This window comes from Bison bison, unplaced genomic scaffold, assembly GCF_000754665.1.
Source record: "Bison bison bison isolate TAMUID 2011002044 unplaced genomic scaffold, Bison_UMD1.0 scf7180017864369, whole genome shotgun sequence".
Lineage (NCBI taxonomy): Eukaryota > Metazoa > Chordata > Mammalia > Artiodactyla > Bovidae > Bison > Bison bison.
Genome location: NW_011494941.1, coordinates 3,648,985 through 3,655,243, shown reverse-complemented (window position 1 = coordinate 3,655,243; position 6,259 = coordinate 3,648,985). Strand labels below are relative to the sequence as shown.

General features: G+C 45.2%; 1 non-coding gene across 1 annotated transcript; it reads left to right on the top strand.

Moving 5' to 3' along the window:
- Positions 1–208: 208 nt before the first annotated feature.
- On the top strand, positions 209–281 carry TRNAG-CCC. The gene has a single exon. It is a non-coding gene; the product is annotated as a tRNA-Gly (tRNA).
- The last annotated feature ends 5,978 nt before the right edge of the window (positions 282–6,259 follow it).

Sequence of the window (6,259 nt, the reverse complement as noted above, 5' to 3'; positions counted from 1 at the left end):
CGTGGAGTCTCAGCCATGTGAAGAAAATGGGGTGGTGTGAAGGAAGCAGATTTGAACTGAAAAGCCCTGCTTTTGCAGCCTGTCTCCCGCATTTATTAGCAAGTGAGTCAACCCATCTGACTCTCAGTTTCTTCAGCCAGGCAATGGGGACAATTACCTCCATCTCTCAGAGCTGGCAAGAAGATCCAAAAATACTGTGCCTGGGACTTCCCTGGTGGTCCAGTGGCTAAGATTCTGCACTCCCAATGCAGGGGACCCAGGTTCAATCCCTGGTCAAGGAGCTAGATACCACAAGCCACAACAAAAGATCCCAAGTGCCACAACTAAGATGGGCTGCAGCCAAATAAATAAATAAATAAATAATTTTTTTAAGTCCCTTTATCCTGTACATTAAAAAAACCACTTTGCCTCCTGGTTTGGCCTCTCAGGGCTGGTTTCTTTGATGGGGTGCAGGGCTGGAGCTGGTTGACACGTGTGGTGGCCCCACCCCACCCCATACCCGCAGCTGCTTCTAACAAGAAACAGTGAGCTCCTTGAAGCTGTTAGCTACCGACTTGAAGTCACCCCAAGTTGAATCTTCGAGACCCACAACTTTCTCAAAGGCTGGGGTATAACATCTCCAATGGAAAGCTTCCCCAAATCAAGGGGTCCACCACTCTCTTGTTTTAATTTATTTTTTGGTCTAGGAATAAAGAACCACCACAAGTATAGTAACACAGATGTTGTTGGGAGTGATTGCTGAGAAGAATGAGGAGGAAGAGAACCAGTGTGACACAGTTGCTGGGGAGACCAGACTGGCTAGAAGAGCTGGCTGAGCCAAGGTGAGCTAAATCATTTCAGTTGTGGCCAACTCTTCGCAAACCTATGGACTGTAGGCCACCAGGCTCCTCTCTCCATGGGATTCTTCAGGCAAGAATACTGGAGCAGGTTGCCATGCCCTGCTCCAGGGGATCTTCCTGACCCAGGGATCAAACCCGCATCTCCCACAGATCCTGCATTGCAGGTGGATTCTTTACTGCTGAGCCACCAGGTTGAGCCAATAGAAGCCCTTTAAAACCTGGCTCAGGCATCTCCTCCTCCAGGAAGGCTTCCCTGACTACATCCAGCCTGAGATGGGTACCCTCCAGGCACCAATCCCCTGTGCTCACTTCAATCACAACACTGACACAGGGGCACTGTATGTTTCCAATTGTTCTCTTTCTGAGCAAGTGATGGGAAATTACTAATTTTGTGAGCCCAACAGTGGGCATAGTGCTTGTCGCACAGTACTTTTACCCAAAATGTTAAATGCTCTGGAATGAATTGGTGTCTACTTGATTAAGTGAGCCTGAACTCACCTCTCCTAATAGCAGTACCAAGGAGGTACCATCCCTCACTGGGACACAGTCACAAGTAATGCTGAAAATCAGATGGGTGGTAACTACATGGAGCCATGGAAATCATCCCATTCATGGTTCATGGCAGGAAGGACCCAGTCAGTGGAGGATGAGTAGGGAAAGCAGGACCAGCCCCTTCCCTCTCTCTGCCCACACCAAGGAAAAGAGAATGGGCAGCAGGGTTCCAGCTCATGAGGCTTGAGTTCGAGTCTAACTTTTGCCCCAGGAAGACCTGAGGTGTCAAGCAGGGAAAGTAAGGCAGATGCCCAGGAATTTAGACTAGACAGCTTGATGTGAGGAAGAAAAATTATAGCTTAGAGGTTGTGAGAGTGCCAGGATGGATCTAGCTTGTTGGCAGTAAAATTGTCCCTTGGCCCAAAGGGCTGCTGCTGCTGACAGTCAACTAAGAGAACACAGGATGGCAGAAGCAGACACGGGGAATGCCTTCATCACAGTGATGCTAACACAGCAAAAGTATTCAAGCTCTGTCTAAAACTTATCAGTACAGATCTCCGGGGAGCTATATTTTTATTAACTTCCTCTTTGGGACTGTGTAATTGAAGGCAATCAGAAAAAGAAAATTATTTCATTCTGAAATTATCTCTCTTCTCTCAGTGCCAAAGATGTGAGATCACCTTGTACCTTAAATAGAAAAGTCTCCATGCTACAAACTGTGCAAAAATGAAAGATCAGAAGATGGATAAGATGGGGCCCTCATTTGTCTGGGTTCCTCTCATGTGTAAGCAAGACAGAAGCTGGGGGTGGGGGGATGGGGGTGGATAGTCTGCTCAGAAGAGAACATATGGGAAGCCTGGCCAAAGGCTTTCCTTGAGTGCTTTCAGCCAAGAAAGGAGGAAAAAGTGGAGAAGTTCTTTCCATGAGATGCTTCATGACAGTTCACAGGTATAGATCAAGGTTTATCAATGCTTGACACTATTGACATTTGGTGCTAGATGATTCTTTGTTGTGGGGCCATCCTGTGCACTGCAGGAGGTTAAGCAGCATCCCTGGTCTCTGCTCACTAATGCCAGTGACAACCAAAGATCCCTCCAAATGTTACCAAACATCCCTGAAGGGGCAAAATCACCCACCCTTACCCCCACCTCAAATGGAGAACTACTGGTCTAGAGGAACAATGAAACGTATAGTCAAGTCTGAGCTTGGATAGGGCTTCCCAGTAGAGATCTTGGACATGTAGGAGGCTCTGGACAACATAAGGTCCTACTGACATCGTGGGCACTATTATTACTAGACTGTCTTCTCAACATCCAAAAATTGAATCAGAGAAAGAACTGAAACCACAGAATTCATGAAGAAACTCTACTCAAAATCTAACTCAAGGAAAATATGAAATTATGCACCAAATTCAATTCTGAACTCCTTGGAAGCCAAGATAGAATGGGAAATTTGAAGACTATTATAGTTCTTATTTGCAGATTAAAGTAAGTATACCTTTTTTATTTGTCTGAAGAACCTCAATTCCCTCCTATAACTGAAGTTTATGGGGGATTTATAAGAAGATCCTTATAGAAAGATTACTGGAAAAAATGTAAGGACTAGATAAATTGCAATATAGCAATGAGGCAGGCAGAGAAGAATCAGGGCCCCACATATCCTAGAAAAGAGCAAAATACAGTTTTTTCATTTATGTAATCAATATTTCCTGCTCACCATCTACATGTCCAGCACCACACTAGACACAGTTTGAATATAGGTCTATAGACACTGGAGCTGTATCTCTGAATAAGACAAAAAGTATCCTGGTTTTCCTAGACCTTACACTCTTTTTGGATCAGAATCAACTACTTAATTGTGTGTCTTTAAACAAGTCATTCCATCTTAGGGTGCCTCAATTTCTCCAAATGTAAAATGAGGATAATACCTACCAACAGGACAAGACTGATATTGTAGGTGTTCATTGAAGGCTTAACATCCTTTGAATGTTTGTTTAGCATTTATTTGCTCCCCTGGTGGCTCAGAAGGTAAAGAATCTGCCTGCAATGCAAGAGACACTTATTGTATCCCTGGGATGGGAAGATCCCTTGGAGAAAGGAAAGGCAACCCGCTCCAGTATTCTTGCCTGGAAAATCCCATGAACAGAGGAGCCTGGAGGGCCACAGTCCATGGGGCCACAAAGAGTGGGACATGACTGATCACACATGCAACAGCATCAACAAAAAGCCAAACAATCAGCAGACGAGACGTCTGAGGGTCTGAGGCTGCAGAGCAAGCTAAAGAGCATAAAGAGTCAAGGGCAACCAGAAACTCTACCCCTGGCCATTCTGCTCCTACCCATGGATTGCAGAGGAAGCCCAGCCCCTTCCCCCATTCCCCCCACCTCCTCCACCCTGGCTTCCGCTGCCCAGCCAACATTATTTTCTGGGCCTCTTTAATTTGGAGGCTTTTAGGGCCATATCCTGCCATCAATTTGGGGGTTGACTTCAATGAACGTTCTGTGCAGGGCGGGAGAGGGGCAGGATGCAGCTTTCTCCTGGCGGGCCCTGATACAATAGGGTTTTCTACTGAGATCAATGGATTAATTGCCAACACTCCATTTGGGGCCATAAGGAGTTGCTTTGTTTTCCCATAGTCGGCAGTTGGGGCTAGGCGGCCAAATTTCATTTTTGAAAAGTCAGGGAAAACAATTTGGTAAAAAGGGTTGGGGGCGGAGGGGTACGGGAGAGCAGTTTTGCTCATTGCAGTAAAGGTCAATAACAATTATAGTGAAAATTCAGAAGGCACATTTGTTCTCTGACTGAGGCCCTGTCTGGAAAATTCCATCCAGAAACAATTTGCTGTCTCTCCTCTTGTTTTCCCCTCCTCCACCGGGCTCTCTCACCACTAAGGCCCCAGCCAACCACACCATGCCCACCCTCTCACCCCTCCCTCCACATCAGAAACTCTGTCCCCAGGAAGCAGCCTCAAATGTTGAGAAGGGAGAGGAGAGTTGTGATTTCTTTCCCTTTCCCTCAGGAGGTTGAGGAAAGCATTGGAAAAAAAAAAAAAAGGCATCCTTTCTTTCTCCCCACAGTGGTGGGAATGCTTACAGCCTGGGTAGGCAGGAGGTAGAGCTCTAATTCTGCCATTTAACAGCTAATAAACTTGGGAAAGGGGCTTCCAGGTGGCTCAGTGGGCAAAGAATTCACCTGCCAATGCAGGAGATGCACTTCTGATCCCAGATCAGGAAGATCCCCTGGAGGAAGCATGGCTACCCACTCCAGTATTCTTGCCTGGAGAATCCCATGGACAGAGGAGCCTGGCAGGCTACAGTCCATGGGGTCTCAAAGAGTCAGACACAACTGAAGCAACTGAACACACACAAACTTGGGGAAATCCAGGTCTCCGAGCATCCACAGGGTCATGAGTACAATGGGAACAGTCAAGGTGACCTCCTGAGATGACTGAACAATTAATTCAGATATGACATGCAATCTGCACTGGACTTGAAACAGAAGCCTGGGGACTTCCCTGGTGGTCCACTGGTTAAGAGTCTGCCTTGCCACGCAGGCTACGCAGGTTTGATCCCTGGTCAGGGAACTAAGATCCCACATGCTGAGAAGCAATAAGCCCCCATGCCACAACTAGAGAGTCCTTATGCTGCAGTGAAAGATCTCACAAGACACATGAAGACCTTTCGTGCTGTAACTAAGATCCTATGCAGCCAAGTAAATGAATAAAAGAAACACAAGGCTAATTACAGCCTAAAACAGGAGGCTCCCCCTGTGCGGAAACATGCCCTGGTAACCTGTTCCCATACCAAGCCCTCCACTTTCTGGACCCTCTGGCTTTTTCAGCCTTACTGCCCACTCCACTCTCTCTTCTCTGTATCTCTCCTTCATCCTCATTGTGGTTCTAATTCTGGACTCTACTCTGGAATACAACATTCACATCCTACCCCATCCAATGACTGAGCTTAATCAACAGTTTGATTCTGCCAGCTACCATGCATTGATTCTCTTCTCTACACATAGCATATTGCTTCAAATGCCTTCTAAGTTCCACATTCTGCTTAGCTGTAGTTGTCTCAATCATACATGTGTTTATTAAACATTTAGAATCATGGTTAAGAACTCCAGCTCTGAGATCAAGACTGCCTGTGTTTGTAATTCAACCCCACTTCTTGACAGCTGTGGGATCCTAGCTGTTTTGTGCCTCAGTTTCCTCATCTGCAAAATGGGAGTAATTACTGCAACTACCGCAGAAGTGTCTGGTAAAGCTGAGTGAGATGAACCAGACAATGTAACACAGGTAGAATCATTCAAAGAATGCTTGGAATGTGCTCAATAAGTCCTGAATAATGTTATTATTAAAAACCCAGTCTGTTTCAGGGTCTAGGGATTCAGTGATAAAGAAGACAAGCTTTCCTTCAACAAATATTTAGGTGCCTTCTATATGCCAGGGACTGTTCTCCTTCTAGTAGGAAGGGGAGAGGAGTAGAGATAGATAATAACAAACCAATAAGTATAAGAAGAAGAAAAATGTCATCTTGTTAAAAGTGCTGTTTTGCAAATTACAACAGATTGAAGTGATAGAGTGTAGAGGGTTTTTTACATGGGAGGCCAGGGAAGGTCTCTCTCCTTTTTCAGAATATATATGTTTTAGTATTTATTTTATTATAAGAATTTCAAACATAAAAATAAGCAGACAGAATAATATAATGAAAACCCCCATCACCCAGCTTCAACAACGGTCAGTCCATGGCCAATCTTGCTTCATTTGTGCCCCCATCCACTTCTCTCCTTCCCATATTTTAAAAATTTATTTATTTTTAATTGGAGAATAATTGCTTTACAATGCTGTATTGGTTTCTGCCATACATCAACATGAATCAACCATAGGTATACACATGTCCACTCCCTCTTGAACCTCCCTCCCACCTCCCA